The sequence below is a fragment of the Salvelinus alpinus genome, chromosome 17 (genome assembly GCF_045679555.1).
Source record: "Salvelinus alpinus chromosome 17, SLU_Salpinus.1, whole genome shotgun sequence".
NCBI lineage: Eukaryota > Metazoa > Chordata > Actinopteri > Salmoniformes > Salmonidae > Salvelinus > Salvelinus alpinus.
In genome coordinates, this window is record NC_092102.1 from 17,779,110 (window position 1) to 17,795,748 (window position 16,639).

The 16,639-nt window shown below is 40.5% G+C and overlaps 1 long non-coding RNA gene across 1 annotated transcript; it reads right to left on the reverse strand.

Moving 5' to 3' along the window:
* Positions 1-11,123: 11,123 nt before the first annotated feature.
* Positions 11,124-13,975, reverse strand: LOC139542352 (uncharacterized). The gene is made up of 3 exons (XR_011668493.1): positions 13,858-13,975; positions 13,531-13,623; positions 11,124-13,427 (listed from the first exon to the last, which is right to left on the reverse strand). It is a non-coding gene; the product is annotated as an uncharacterized lncRNA (long non-coding RNA).
* Between the last annotated feature and the right edge of the window lie 2,664 nt (positions 13,976-16,639).

Below are 16,639 nucleotides of genomic sequence, written 5' to 3' on the forward strand. Positions count from 1 at the left end.
GTCGCACAAAACCCTCCCCTAACTCGGACGACGCTGGGCCAATTGTGCGCCGCCCCATGGGTCTCCCGGTCGTGGCCGGCTGCGACAGAGCCTGGACTCGAACCAGGATCTCTAGTGGCACAGCTAGCACTGTGATGCAGTGCCTTAGACCACTGCACCTCTCGGGAGGCTTATGGTATAGATCTTAAATGGGACTCTCCATATTCTTCTCGTTGCCAGCGCACTTCTTGAAAATCTGTAGAGACTGACCAGCATGCAACATTCCTGAAAAGCATGGAACACACACATTTTTCAGTAGTGATATTTCAATAATTTAATTTAGAAAGTCGCACACTATCTGCTCCAACACAATTTCATGGATAAACCTAATAATAACAACAGGTCTACAGTGACTATGTAGAATATTCACTGGGGTAAGAAGAATAGTATCTATAATGGACAAATTATTGGAATTGTCTGTATCTAAAGCATATCAATGCCTAAACATACATTCAACTGTAAAGTAATGTTATAGTAGTAGCATACAAAAATATGATGTTTCTGCACCATTGGTCCTTGGTTGTCTGCGTAGGAGCGATCAAAGGCCTTGATGTGTTTGAACTCAAACATGTTTCTCTGTACAAAGGTTTTTCTGATCTTCTGATTGGTCCAGGTGATGAAGAGTTTGTGGAGGTGATTGGCTTTCTCTGTGAGCCCTGTGGAGAAGTAGATGGGGGGCCTTTGTGTTCATCTGCTCCCTGTGGAAGGAGAGGAGAGTGTTACTGTGAAATCCTTCTCTGAATTGCCTAACACCAAATCAACACAAAATGAATGGCATCTTAACAAATGGACACTATGATCACAATACTAATTGAACTCGGAAATTAAACTCGGAATTACAACCTTACCAGAATGTTTCCAATAGAATGCACAGTTCCTGAGCTCTTCCCAGGGCAAAAACTGGAATCAGAACCTGAGAGCACAACATTTCCTCCATTAGGCACAAGTTCTAGAGACAGAATTAGCTAAAGGGACAGAAGAAACCTGTGTGGTGGTCTTCACCTCTCCTCCTCTCTCCTCTCTCCACTGTCTCATGTACTTTCTTCAGGAAGTCCATTTCCCTGCACCTCTTTGAGTCACGGATGGTGGTGGCGTAGGTAGACTCTAAGATGAGGATGTCAGGCCGACACTTATCAATCCATGCAGCCCTATGACAACACAGAATAAAAATGGTTTATTATAGAACACATAAGCATGGATCTAAATCATTTTACACACTAGGGATGTGACAAATGGACAATTTTGCTTAACATTTGTTTAACAGGCAGCTCAACCGGGCGGTTGACCAAGTCTTTACAACCAATGTTAATAGAAATTAAACCCACATTTTGTTTGGGATATTTTATCATCTCAACAAATACTATTTTGTAAAATGATCATATGGATTTCATTATCGAACTCCCATATTTTTTGAAGAAGGCATTCAAAGTTGCTAGGACGTGAACATGAGCAAAACCAAACCTAATTTACAGTACCACACGTTTAGTTTACTAATTGTGTTTAAAATGGGAAATGAGAAACGTTGCAAAATGTTGTTGACCTTTAAAAAATTACTTCAGAATGATTAAATTACTAATATGTTGTTGTTTTACAATTTGAGGAACTCTTGAAAAACATGCTCTACCGGTCAGTTGAGTTGCCGATTAACGGAATGGTATTAAGTCAAAGCTAGAGATAATGTACAATGGAGAAATATTATGGGATTTTTAAAATCTGTGCAAATCCAAAAATCCTTTCAAATCCATATCATTATTCACTGTATGACTGTTATCTTCAATATGTTTCACAATATCATTCAGTACGTGTAATTGTACTGGTATTCTAAGCATATAAACTGTAAACGCATTAATTTACATGCATTCTAATATTCATATTTTTACATGTATCATATTTTATTAATATCTGATATTAGTCCTAACTTCCATTGTAAATTAATGAAGCAGACATAATGTAAAATGTATGTATGCATCATTTTTTAGATGACTGAAAAAGTCTATGCAAATTTCAGTACAAAATTAGTTTACGCTAATTGGCCAACAACTGGCTGGTTGAGATGTTTGTGATGCATTATCAAAGTTTAAATCATGCAAACATCTTAATTTATGGCCTATATTGAGGCTACATACACATTTAGCCAAAAAATACATTTTCTCATACTTTTTCTTGGTGTGCCAGTTAAAAGGTTAAAAAGCCATTTTTTAAAAACAGTTTTTCCATTAAAAAGGTAAGAAAAAAACATAAAATTATACAAAAATTCACGATGCAGAATAAAAGTCCTATTACGTATGTATGACCACTAGGGCAGGGCAGGGCCTTTTAGAGGCCCTACGCGAGATTTGATGGTGGATAATATATATTTTTAAGTTAATTCAAAAAATGTCAGTCAGAAACAGACCCCTAGAATTATCCAACATTTTGGTACATTAGAGACTTATTCTAAAATTGACTACATACAATTTTTTCCTAATCAAAAACACGTTTTTAGAATAAAATAAAACTACAGAAATACCTTATTTACATAAGTATTCAGACCCTTTGCTATGAGATGTCTCTACAACTTGATTGGAGTCCACCTGCGGTAAATTTAATTGATTGGACATGATTTGGAAACGCGCACACCTGTCTAGATAAGGTCCCACAGTTGACAGTGTATGTCAGCGCAAAAACCAAGCCATGAGGTTGAAGGAAACATCTGTAGAGCTCCGAGACAGGATTGTGTCAAGGCACAGATCCTGGGAAGGGTACCAATAAATGTCTGCAGCATTGAAGGTCCCCAAGAACACAGTGGCCTCCATCATTCTTAAATGTAAGAAGTTTGGAACCACCAAGACTCTTCCTAGATCCGGTCGCCCAGCCAAACTGAGCAATTGAATGGCCAGAATGGCCTTGGTCAGGGAGGTAACCAAGAACCCGATGGTCACTCTGACAGAGCTCCAGAGTTCCTCTGTGGAGATGGGAAAACCTTCCAGAACCACCTCTGCAGCACTCCACCAATCAGGCCTTTATGGTAGAGTGGCCAGATGGAAGCCATTCCTCAGTAAAAGGCACATTACAGCCCGCATGGAGTTTGCCAAAAGGCACCTAAAGGACTCTCAGACCATGAGAAACAAGATTCTCCGGTCTGATGAAACTAAGATCGAACTCTTTGGCCTGAATGCCAAGGGTCACGTCTGAAGGAAATCTGTTACCATCCCTATGTTGAAGCATGGTGCTGGCAGCATCATGCTGTGGGGATGTTTATCAGCGGCAGGGACTGGGAGACTAGTCAGGATCGAGGCAAAGATGAACAGAGCAAAGTACAGAGAGATCCTTCATGAAAACCTGCTCCAGAGCACTCAGGACCTCAGACTGGGGCGAAGGTTCACCTTCGGGACAAGTCTCAATATCCTTGAGTGGCCTAGCCAGAGCCCGGACTTGAACCCTATCTAACATCTCTGGAGAGACCTGAAAAATAGCTGTGCAGCGACGCTCCCCATCCAACCTGACAGAGCTTGAGAGGATCTGCAGAGAAGAATGGGAGAAACTCCCCAAATGCAGGTGTGCCAAGAAGACTTGAGGCTGTAACCGCTGCCAAAGGTGCTTCAACAAATACTGAGTAAAGGGTCTGAATGGGGTATTGTGTGTAGATTGATAACGAAAAAAACTATTTAATCCATTTTACGATAAGGCTGTAATGTAACAAGATGTGGAAAAAGTCAAGGGGTCTGAATACTTTCCGAATGCACTGTATTCCATATTTTGTTATAGTCTGAATAAAAAATGTATTAAAAAAATAATCCCCCACCCATCTACACACAATACCCCACAATGACAAAGTGAAAACATGTTTTAGAAAAAAAATCAAATTTATTGAAAGTTAAATACAGAAATCTCTAATTTACATAAGCATTCATACCCCTGAGTCAACCTTTGGCAGCGATTACAGCTGTGAGTATTTGTGGGTAAGTCTCTAAGAGCTGGGCTGTACAATATTTGCTACACCGGAGTAGCTTACCAAGATGACATTGAATGTATCTGAGTGGCCTAGTTAAGTTTTGACTTCAAACGGTTTGAAAATCTATAGCAAGACTTGAAAATGGCTGTCTTGCAATGATCAACAACCAACTAGACAGAGCTTGAATAATTATTTTAAGAATGTATATTTGGCAATGTGTTTTAGGTTATTGTCCTGCGGAAAGGTGAATTTGGCAATGTGTTTTAGGTTATTGTCCTGCGGAAAGGTGAATTTGTCTCCCAGTGTCTGTTGGTATGCAGACTGAACCAGGTTTTCCTCTAGGATTTTGCCTATGTTTAGTTCTATTCCGTATATATTTTTATCCCCCCCAAAAAACAGTCCTTCCCGATGACAAGCACACCCCTAACATGATGCAGCCACCATCATGCTTGAAAATATGAAGAGTAATACTAAGTGACGTGTTGTGTTGGATTTGCCCCAAACATAACACTTTGTAGTCAGGAAATAAAGTTAATTTCTTTGCCACATTCTTTGCAGTTTACTTTAGTGCCTTATTGCAAACAAGATGCATGTTCTGGAATATTTGTATTATGTACAGACTTCCTTCTTTTCACTCTGTCATTTATACTGAAGAAAAATATAAACACAACATGTAAAGTGTTGGTCCCATGTTTCATGAGCTGAAATAAAGATCTCATTACAAAAAGCTAATTTCTCTCAAATTTTAAGCACAAATTTGTTTACATCCCTGTTAGTGAGCATTTCTCCTTTGCCAAGATAATTCACCCACCTGACAGGTGTGGTACAGTGGCTTGCAATAGTATTCACCCCCTCCAATTTTGTTGCCTTACAACCTGGAATTAAAATTGATTGTTTGGGGGTTTAAATCATTTGATGTACACAACATGCCTACCACTTTGAAGACTGTTGTGGAAAATTGCAAGATTATGTTATAATGCTTGTATTGCATTATAATGGTTATTTTATTTGACAAAATACAGTATTCTGTTAACTATTGTGTGTGTGTTCCACTGAGGATGGGCCTCTATGAGATAGCACTGACAGAGGAGATTTACGATGTCTTTGGGTGATAAAACCTAAAGAGCATTCCAGATAACATGAGGTAATGTTTTTGTGCTATGAAGTACCAGGAACGAGATTAGAACCTCGTCTTAGGGATCAAACTGAACGATAATTTATAGCGAATGCTATCTGGCAATGGGATACTCCTCTCTCTCAAGTAAAAGTCTTTCTTTGTGAACAGTTCCTAAGATCTGTGGTTCGTCATGTAAGTTGAGAGGGGTGTATCTTGGCTAGAAAAGATCTTTGTACTTTTCTGTTGACACTTTCAATGGTTCATTAGAGATAGCGCATCATTGAAAGTCAAAGGCTATTGCAAAGCTCTTATTATTAAATATGTAGTTTATGTATAACTCTGACTGGTGTGTGAAGTTTGTAACTCTCCTCATTTGGTAAAGCAGAAATATGCCACCACAAGACACACATTCTTTTTTTTGGGGGGGGGGGGGGGGGGTGAAACAAACAAGAAATAAGACAAAACAACAGAAAACTTGAGCGTGCATTACTATTCACGCCCCCCAAAGTCAATACTTTGCAGAGCCACATTGTTCAGCAATTACAGCTGCAAGTCTCTTGGGGTATGTCTCTATAAGCTTGGCACATATAACCACTGGGATATTTGCCCATTCTTCAAGGCAAAACTGCTCCAGCTCCTTCAAGTTGGATGAGTTCTGCTGGTGTACAGCTTTAAGTCATACCACGGATTCTCAATTGGATTGAGGTCTGGGCTTTGACTAGGCCATCCCAAGACATTTAAATGTTTTCCCTTAAACCACTTGAGTGTTGCTTTAGCAGTATGCTTAGGGTCATTGTCCTGCTGGAAGGTGAACATCCGTCCCAGTCTCAAATCTCTGGAAGACTGAAACAGGTTTCACTCAAGAATTTCCCTGTATTTAGCGCCATACATCATTAGTTCAATTCTGACCAGTTAACCAGTCCCTGCTGATGAAAAACATCCCCACAGCATGATGCTGCCACCACCATGCTTCACTGTGGGGATGGTGTTCTCGGGGTGATGAGAGGTGTTGGGTTTCGCCATACATAGTGTTTCCTTGATGTCCAAAAAGCTCAGTTTTAGTCTCATCTGACCAGAGTACCTTCTTCCATATGTTTGGGGAGTCTCCCATATGCCTTTTGGCGAACACCAAGCGTGTTTGCTTATTTTTTTTCTTTAAGCAATGTTTTTTTTCTGGCCACTCTTCCGTAAAGCCCAGCTCTGTGGAGTGTACGGCTTAAAGTGGTCCTATGGACAGATACTACAATCTCCGCTGTGGAGCTTTGCAGCTTTGCAGCTCCTTCAGGGTTATCTTTGGTCTCTTTGTTGCCTCTCTGATTAAGGCCCTTCTTGCCTGGTCCGTGAGTTTTGGTGGGCGGCCGTCTCTTGGCAGGTTTGTTGTGGTGCCATATTCTTAATTTTTTTAAATAATGGATTTAATGGTGCTCCGTGGGATGTTCAAAGTTTCTGATATGTTTTTATAACCCAACCCTGATCGGTACTTCTCCACAACTTTGTCCCTGACCTGTTTGGAGAGCTCCTTGGTAGCCATGGTGCCGCTTGCTTGGTGGTGCCGCTTGCTTACCTCTTGCTTAGTGGTGTTGCAGACTCCATGTGACAGATCATGTGACACTTAGATTGCACACAGGTGGACTTTATTTAACTAATTATGTGACTTCTGAAGGTAATTGGTTACACCAGTGTAACGGCAGATTTCCTCCTCTTCGTCTGAAGAGTAGGTGTAGCAGGGATCGGACCAAGACGCAGCGTAGTTAGTGTTCATCATGTTTAATAACGACAAAACCGTGAACACTACAAAATACAAAATAACAAATGTGGCAAAACTGAAACAGTCCTATCTGGTGCATAGAACACAAAGACAGAAGACAACCACCCACAAACCCCAACACAAAACAGGCTACCTAAATATGGTTCCCAATCAGAGACAATGACTAACACCTGCCTCTGATTGAGAACCATATCAGGCCAAACATAGAAACGTGAAAACTAGACACACAACATAGAATGCCCACTCAGCTCACGTCCTGACCAACACTAAAACAAAGAAAACACAAAAGAACTATGGTCAGAACGTGACAACCAGATCTTATTTAGGGACTTCATAGCAAAGGGGGTGAATACATATGCACGCACCACCTTACCGTTTTTTTATTTTTTTAAACAAGTAATTTTTTTCATTTCACTTCACCATGGACTATTTTGTGTATGTCCATTACATGAAATCCAATTTAAATTACAGGTTGTAATGCAACAAAATAGGAAAAACACCAAGGGGGGGTGAATACTTTTGCAAGTCACTGTATATCAAAAAGCTGATTAAACAGCAGGATCATTATACAGGTACACCTTGTACTGGGGACAAATTAATAAAGAAGGTTTAATATTTTGAGTAGATGTTCCTAAAACAGATAATAACTATATATGGACATATTATAAAGTATGAAAAGGCTTATTCATTCACTTTTAAATGTTTTATCATATTATATTTTTTTGTGTACTAGATCATGTGGGTTGAAAAGTGTATTGCCCTCTTGCTAGCTTGATGACTAAAGCCATAGCTAAACAGTGCAAAACAGCTGTCAGCTCAACTGTTAAGGTATCTGTGACAAATAGATGCATATCTGTATTCCCAGTCATGTGAAATCCATAGATTAGGGCCAAATTTTTTTTTTTCAATTGACTAATTTCCTTATATGAACTGTAACTCGGTAAAATATTTGAAATGTTTGTATGTTGAGTTTACATTTCTTTTCAGTGTAGGCTAGTATTGTGGAGTAACTACAATGTTGTTGATCCATCTTCAGTTTTATTTTATCCCAGTCATTAAACTCTGTAACTGTTTTAAAGTCACCATTGGTCTCATGGAGATATCCCTGAGTGGTTTCCTTCCTCTCCGACAACTGAGTTAGGAAGGACGCCTGTATCTTTGTAGTGACTGAGTGTATTGATACACCATCCAAAGTGTAACCAAAGTGTAACTTTCTGCAGGCACTGTATTTTACCATGCTCCAAAAGAATATTAAATGTCTTTACCCATCTATTGGTGCCCTTCTTTGCGAAGTATTGGAAAAACTCCCTGATCTTTGTGGTTGAATCTGTGCTTGAAATTCACTGCTCGACCGAGGGACCTTACAGATAATTGTATGTGTGAGGTACAGACATTAGGTAGTCATTCCAAAATCATGTTAAACCTTATTATTGCACACTGAGTGAGTCCATGCAACTTATTATGCGACTTGTTAAAGATGTACTACGAAGAAATTGCTCCACCATTTCCTGGGTGCTAAAATTTTAATAGTTTGCCTAATTTCACTTTATGTGACAAAACAAGCAAGTAGAGCGGTGTACCATCTAAATAGCTGTGAAATATCTTGTCCATAGGCAAAAGTATTGTATTTTCTAAACTTAAAAACGGGATCATAGAAATAGCACACATAGAACAGATCTAACACTTCTTAGACCTGCTTTCAATAAGAATGACAGATCTATAACTCACATTCAATGTCAATTTTGTCAGGTCACCCAAAAAGTTACATATATTTCAGCTTTAAGCAAATTATTTATACTTGCCATAACAAAGGGGTTGAATACTTACTGACTCAAGACATTTCAGCTTTACATTTATAATTCATTTATAAAAGTTTCTAAAAACATTATTCCACTTGGACATTATGGGGTATTGTGTGGGCCAGTGAAACATATCAATGTAATGAATGTAAATTTCAGCCTGTAACGCAACAAAATGTGGAAAAATTCAAGTGATCTGAATACTTTCTGCAGGCACTGTATTTTAATATTTCTAAGGAAGTAGGTAAAGAGCCACAGTCCAGTCTCAGTTCCTGGTAAGGTCAGGTGAGTTTCTTAGGAACTAGGGTAGGGAGATACGTGGCATTCATCACCGAGGTAAGGACAAAGTTGAAGAGAGAAGAAACCTCTGGGAGGGGGGCTAGAACGGCACATCCTAACCATGCGCCAACTGTAGACTTATCTAAAATCAAAGCAAGCTTTATTTATATTGCACATTTCAGACATGAATGCAATGCAATGCACAGGAAAAATCAGATAAAACTATGAAAAAAACAGATTTACTACACAACAAACATAAGAGGATAAAAAACAAAAGTAAACAATCAAACTGAAAGACTAAAAAAGCACCCTAAGGAAAAGCAAAGCTAAAAAGTTGTGTTTTAAGAGCTATTTTAAATATGTCCACAAATTCTGTCCCACTCAGGTTCTCTGGCAGACTATTCCAGAGTCTGGGGGCATAGTAACTAAAGGCTGCCTCTCCGTGCCTCTTTGCCATAGGCTTTGAGATAGTTAAAAGGCCAGTGCCAGAGGACTTGAAGGACTTACTGGGTACATAACTCAAAAGCATGTCTGATATGTAGTTGGGGTGCACAATCGTGGATTGATTTAAAAACCAATGGAAGAATCTTAAAATGTACTCTAAAACTCACAGGCAGCCAGTGCAGAGACTTTAAAACAAGTGTAATGTGTGCTCTTTGTTAGGTCTTGGCCAGTACCCGTGCTGCAGCATTCTGTAGGTTTTGCAGTTGACCAATGGCTTTCTTGGGTAGACCAGACAGGAGAGCATTAAAGTAGTCAAGTCTGCTTGTAATAAAAGCGTGGATGAGTCCCTCTGTACCAGCCTGAGAGAGAAACATCCGCACCATGGCAATGTTCATCAGGTGGTAAAAAGCTATTTTGTTCACATTCCTAATGTGTCTTATCACACACATATCCCTGCCCACGAAGGTTCTGGACTCAGGCTGGCCCACGCTTACACCAATAGGAGGAACAGACTCAGTTCTTGCCTAGCAACAGAGACTGATTGTTTATCCTAGAAATACAAGGACTCCGCCTAATAGGAAGGTATAAACATATGCTTGTGTGAATTGTATGTGTGCTTTTGCAGCTGCAACACTCAGTGTGGTGAATAAATCTACATTGAACTTTGCAGCTCAGAATCTCCTAAGGGAGGTGATTCCATAATGGCAGAATCAATGTTGTCATACTATCAGACAATGACCCATGCCTTGCAGTGTGTGTATTCACAGGTGAAAGTAGCACACAAGCAACGGAACCCCAGGAGATAACCGCGAGCACGGCCTGAGTCTGGGGGACCGAGTGTACATCAAAGTCCACCAAGCCGGTGTGTTTGAAAAATAAACGCTGTTTCGGACCCCAAACGGTACCCCTGACTGCGCCTACAGCGGTGAAAACCACAGCCTCTCCCTGGTGGGTCCAGACTTCTCATGTGAAATGAGATCCGGCTGACTAATGGGTAAGCTGGAAGAAGCGCTGGAGAAAAGAAGACTGGAGAGTAGGCGTTATGTTAAGAAAAGTGTTGTCATAACAGCATCCGTGTAGTGATAACCGTATTCCTAGCAGTAGTGATTTAGGGGAACAATGATAATGACCGCAATTCAATGCCAGTACAATGGATAGGAGAGTGGACAGAAGAGAGGGTGCATTGGGTGAGAAGTGCTGTTAATGTCACAGGTGCAAAACAGAAAATTAATCACTGTGGACATGTTGTGTGGGTTGTACTAGGAGAGTAAAAAAAAAACAGTACTCTGAGGGTGGGTTCTGCCACGGGTGGAGTAATTGTGTTGCAGAAATGCATGCAGAAATGGATCTGGAGAGAGCAGAACGGCACTTCACGTCTGAAGAACTAGACGAGACTGTCCCTCCTACTGTACCTGCGACAACACCGCCCCTGTGTGGAGAAAGCGGTGAAAATGACACTCTTGAAACCATATGCTTTCACATCCTCCCAGAGAGAAGGGAGCAGGAAACCCACCCCAGACACTTCACAGATGTTCAGCCTTCTGAGAGTAGCTCAGGGCTGAGTAGTCAAAAGAATGTTTGTTCCCCAAATGCCGATAGTGTATCAAGTTAAAGATGGAAACACAGACTCTCTTTGGGGGGAAAGCTTCTCCTACCCGATACAATTCTGTGCTGGGATAACACAACTTTAAGAAACATGTTAACCAAGCAATACGCTAACAAAACTACAATTGTAGTGAAACGCGTTGATCAAATCAAGTTTTATTAGTCATATGCACCAAATACAACAGGTGTAGTAGACCTTACAGTGAAATGCTTACTTACGAGCCCCTAAACAAGCCCCTTACGAGCCCCTAAATTGAGCAATATGTGTGAGCAAAACACTACTGGCAGCATAATTTTGGAACAGACGGTTATCTAATGGAAGAGCCTAGAAGCAGATAAACAATCTTATGGGGTGTTAGAATCAGACATGGGTGAACAGGCGATAACAGCACCTTCCAACCATGGTGGTGTTCACCAAGGCACTAGTGGTGAATGACACACCTATAAGAGAAGTGAATGTCACTCAAATTGACTTCATTACAAGTTTCGACTAGCAGCGTGAATAGATTCACCATGTCATTGATAGTGACTGCAGTTGTGGAGGGTGGAAGTGTAAAAAGGGGTAGCCAAATCTGTTCGAGATGCAGTAGTAACCACATGGTCATGGACTATGGGACAAATTATGTGGATAGTTGAATATGCAGCTTGGGCAATGCTAGACAAAATTGTTATCTTGATGAAAGGGGCCTTATTTTACTATGCCATCAAAACCTTAATGTTGAAGTGCATTAATACATATGTCTGGCCGGACTATACGGTGCAATTAAGTAATTACAAAGCTCGTAGTTTGCTATGACACCCAAGTATGAGGATGAAGGAGAGGGAGCGAGTGTGTTCTCTCTGATGATCTGAAGCCAATGTGGGAAGTCTGGGGTAACGTGTGAGGGAAACCAATAGGGTCTCATTTTCACAGAGCCCAGCAGAAGAACTAACATCCCATTGGCATGGAACAGATTAGGTAGATGGTCCTTGTCCCAAACTAATTCTCATCAAGGGTGGTGTGAAATTATTAAGACGCATTTTCTTTCTCTGCTCAAGTCATTGTGTTTTATAGGTGGTGTGGAACATGTGAGTGATCGCTGGTCCAGAGGGAGGACTTTTGAGCCCGTTTTAAGTTGGGTGTATGCTACGTGATTTTGGCCCTGGTTTCGCTGTCCCAGACAAGCTTTTGATTAAAATGAAGTAGTTTTTTGGGGTATCTGTACTTTACTATTAATATTTTTTACAACTTTTACTTCACTTCATTCCTAATGAAAACAATGCACTTTTTACTCCACACATTTTCCCTGACACCCAAAAGTACTCGTTACATTTCCAATGCTTATCAGGACATAAAAATTGTCCAATTCACGCACTTATAAAGAGAACTTCCCTGGTCATCCCTACTGCCTCTGATCTGGCGGACTCACTAATCACACGTTTCGTTTGTAAATTATGTCTGAGTGTTGGAGTGTGCCCCTGTCTATCCGGAAGAAAAAAAACAATAGTGCAAATCCTGTCTCTACCATAGATGGTTCACAAGTTACTCAGAGAATTTAGCATGATTAGAGTGAATAGAATGTCAATATGACCATGGTCAAAAAGTGGTCGCTGCTCAATAGAACTCTGCCACTGCTCTGCGGCCAGAACAGTGCTAACTTCAAAAATCAACTGACAAGCTAGCTAGTGGCTGCAGGTTCCTGTGTGATAACATTGGGTTTTTCTAAATTAAACCTGCAGAATACAAAACAAATTGGGTCTATGTATTTATTGATTTATAAAGCTAAACAGACTGAATTTCAATATCTACCCTCCCCGAAGACAATCGGTCCAGTTGATTGGTCCAAACTGCGGAAACGCCTCATAATGTGACTTCGCCTAATTGGAAGCTATGAATATATGCTTGTGTGAATTGTATGTGTGTTTTTGCAGCTGCAACACCCAGTGTGGTGAATACATCTATAATGAACCAAAACTATTTTACTGAGTTACAGTTCACATAAGGAAATCAGTCAATTTAATTCAATTAGCCCTAATCTATGGATTTCACATGACTGGGAATAGAGATATGCATCTGTTGGTTAAAGATACCTTAGAAAAAAGGTCAGTGGATCAGAAAACCAGACAGTATCTGGTGTGATCACCACTTGCCTCATGCAGTGCAACACATCTGCTTTGAACAGAGTTGCTCAGGCTGTTGATTGTGGTCTGTGGAATGTTGTCCGACTCCTCTTCAATGGCTATGCGAAGTTGCTGGATATTGCCGGGAACTGGAACACGCTGTCGTACACATCAATCCAGAGCATCCCAAACATGCTTAATGGGTGATGTCTGGTGAGTATCCAGACATTTTTAGCTTCCAGGAATTGTGTACAGATCCTTGCGACATGGCGCCGTGCATGCGACATGGGGCCGTGCATTATCATGCTGTCCTTGTGTTATGTAGAAATCTGGGAATCGTCTCTGGAAAGACATCAATGGCACAATAATGGAACATCATAAGGACCAAAAGATTATCTGAATTACATAATGGGACAGTGACATTGAAAATCATGCAGCTACTTACATCATCATTGAAACCCATGTGCATCCCACAATCAAGCATAATATTTTTGCCCCCAATCGAGACAAGGATGCAGCTGCGGCCAACATCCAGCACCTGAGTAGGGACAGATGGACGAGGTACAAACAACATCTCATCCATAATGTTACTGATTTCTTAAACGTGATGGCAACTGACCATTAAGATTGAAAGTCCAGAGCACATGCATAGGATAATCTGCACTACGAACCAAAATTAGCAGTCATTGCATTTTAGTACACAAGAGGTACATTCATTTCCAATGGAACGTTGCATTTGCCTCGCAGCATTGCATTGCTTTGTGGTACATACGTTGGATTTGTTGAATATATGCGTCAAACTGTACGTGAATGTTGAACTTCAGTTGCACTTATCCAGATAATGCTGCGTACCATTTTGCGCAAAAACGCTGTAGGTGTGATCAAGGCGAAAGGAATGTAAACTGCGTGTGCTTCCAACGCATGCGCATTAACCAAATCTAGCTAGCTCTAGCCAGAGAGAAAGAGGCTTCAAGCTTCACGCCGACAGTGTTTATGCGGAAAGTGGTACACAGCATCATCTGTATGTGTGCAACAAAAGTTACACATTCACCTTCTGCTACCATTTCTGTCAAGCCATCTATGCATATGTTCGATACATCCAATCTGTGCACCACACAAGACGTACTGCAACTGCCTCTGCAACGTTCAATTGGAAATGGATGTACTTCTGGTGTACCAAAATGCAATAACACTGTCGGTACTTAGGTAAAAATACTTTAAAGGTACTCGTTTTTCGGGGGGGGTATTTATAATGGACTACTTTTACTTCACTACATTCCTGATGAAAAGGTGTTTATTGAACTTTTGTTGCACACATTTCTAGATTATGAAAAGTACTATTTTGCGAAAAGACACTGTTGGCGTGGTGTAACTGGACCCACAATTGGTCTTCTCCAGCAGGTTGCGTTTTTTCTGCACACCAAGCGATGAGTTTTTGTATGGAGCTCAATGAGAGTTGTTTGGATGTTAAATGACGAGACAGAGTCCTTGATGACAGTAACCAGTCTTGTTCGTGCCATCTTACACCCAAAACAAGAGTGTCTAATTTAGTTTAAAAAAATGGAATGGCTTATTTGCTCGAATATAAATTTTGTAACGATTTGGTTGTTAGAAGTGTACCGATATAAGTAGGACACATGACATCCCGGTAACTTTGAGGAAAAAAACACTGTCGGAGTTGTGCCTGGTCGTCACTAATTACCACGACCATAGTCATAAACCCAACCCATTTCTGCAATTTATCTTCTTAAAATGTGATTTTATACCTAACCTTAGGACCAAAAAGCAAATGTAGATTTAATGGCAACTAGTGGAAACAGTTGTGCCTGTTGTTCCTGCCCTCTCATTGGCTAGAATGGTCTTCTGTTTTTGAAGAAAGGTATTTCCATTGTTAGAGCGGCCACTAGGACGGCATGAAGCGAGACGGTGGATGGAAGAGCGCGCTTTGAAATGGAAAAGTGTTGCGGTAGTGTCACGCCCTGACCATAGAGAGCTGTTTATTCTCTATGTTGGTTAGGTCGGTGTGTGATTAAGGGTGGGTTATCTAGGGTAATTATATATCTATGTTGGCCTGGTATGGTTCCCAATCAGAGGTAGCTGTTTATCGTTTTCTCTGATTGGGGATCATATTTAGGTAGCCATTTCCCCATTGTGCTTTGTGGGATCTTGTCTAGGTATAGTTGCCTGTGAGCACTCGTTTGAGCTTCACGGTTCGTTTGTTCGCGTTATTGTTTTTCCCCTTTGAGTTTTCTATTCCAAATAAAAGGATGGAAACATACCACGCTGCGCTTTGGTCCAATCATACTGCATTGTCGGAACTAGAAGCACAAGCATTTCGCTACACTCGCATTAACATCTGCTAACCATGTGTATGCGACAAATAAAATTTGATTTGATTTTGATCATTATGACGAACGTGACAGGTAGCTTTTGATAAAGAATAACATCAAGTGAGATGCAGTGTTGAGCGCCACATCCCGAGGGGTTCGAGCTGATTGTGACAGACTGTTAAAAGGCGTCCCTCGAGAAGACAAGAACAATATGTATGTCAGAAGTGCAGTATTATCATAAGGAGACATATACTTGGAATACGGAGGAGGAATGGAGGTCTAAGAGAGAGGGGGGGAGTATGAGTCGGTTAAAAAAGGGAGATGGTTTGTTAAAATAGAATGGTAGAAAGCCTTCCAATTTCTCGCATGGAATAGCCTTCATTTCTCAGCACAAGAATAGACTGACGAGTTTCAGAAGAAAGGTCTTTGTTTCTGGCCATTTTGAGCCTGTAATCGAACCCACAAATGCTGATGCTCCAAATACTCAACTAGTCTAAAGAAGGCCTTTTTGTTTTTCTTCTTTAATAAGCACAACAGTTTTCAGCTGTGCTAACATAATTGTAAAGGGTTTTCTAATGATCAATTAGCCTTTTAAAATGATAAACTTGGATTAGCTAACACAATGTGCCATTGGAACACAGGAGTGATGGTTGCTGATAATGGGCCTCTGTATGCCCACCCGACTAGCATCACTACCCTGAATGGTTCTGACTTAAAATATGTGGACAACTACAAATACTAGGTGTCTGGCTAGACTGTAAACTCAACTTCCAGACTCATATTAAACATCTCCAATCCAAAATTAAATCTAGAATTGGCTTCCTATTTCGCAACAAAGCCTCCTTCACTCACGCCGCCAAACATGCCCTCATAAAACTGAGGGAGACTTGACATCAGAAGAGTTACAGAATGTGTTAAGTGGTGGTGTCCCATCCTTTCAGGTTGTTGGCCTGAGGTAGGACTAAATATATTTAAATAGTAGAGTAGGGTGGTGTAATTTTGTATTTTTTTTGTGAGTAGTGTTAGATGGTAGGGTATTTACTTATTTTTTCATTCAAAGTATATGGGAGTTGTACTCCAGTCTAGCAGGTGGCGGTAATGCAACATTTTATTGGATGCCAACCGCAGTTAAAGCTCAGCTAAGAAGTAGAGAGCGGCCACTAGAGTATCTGGTCAATATAATATATAAATATATAAAATATAATCTGTGTTCTAGCAGACGTC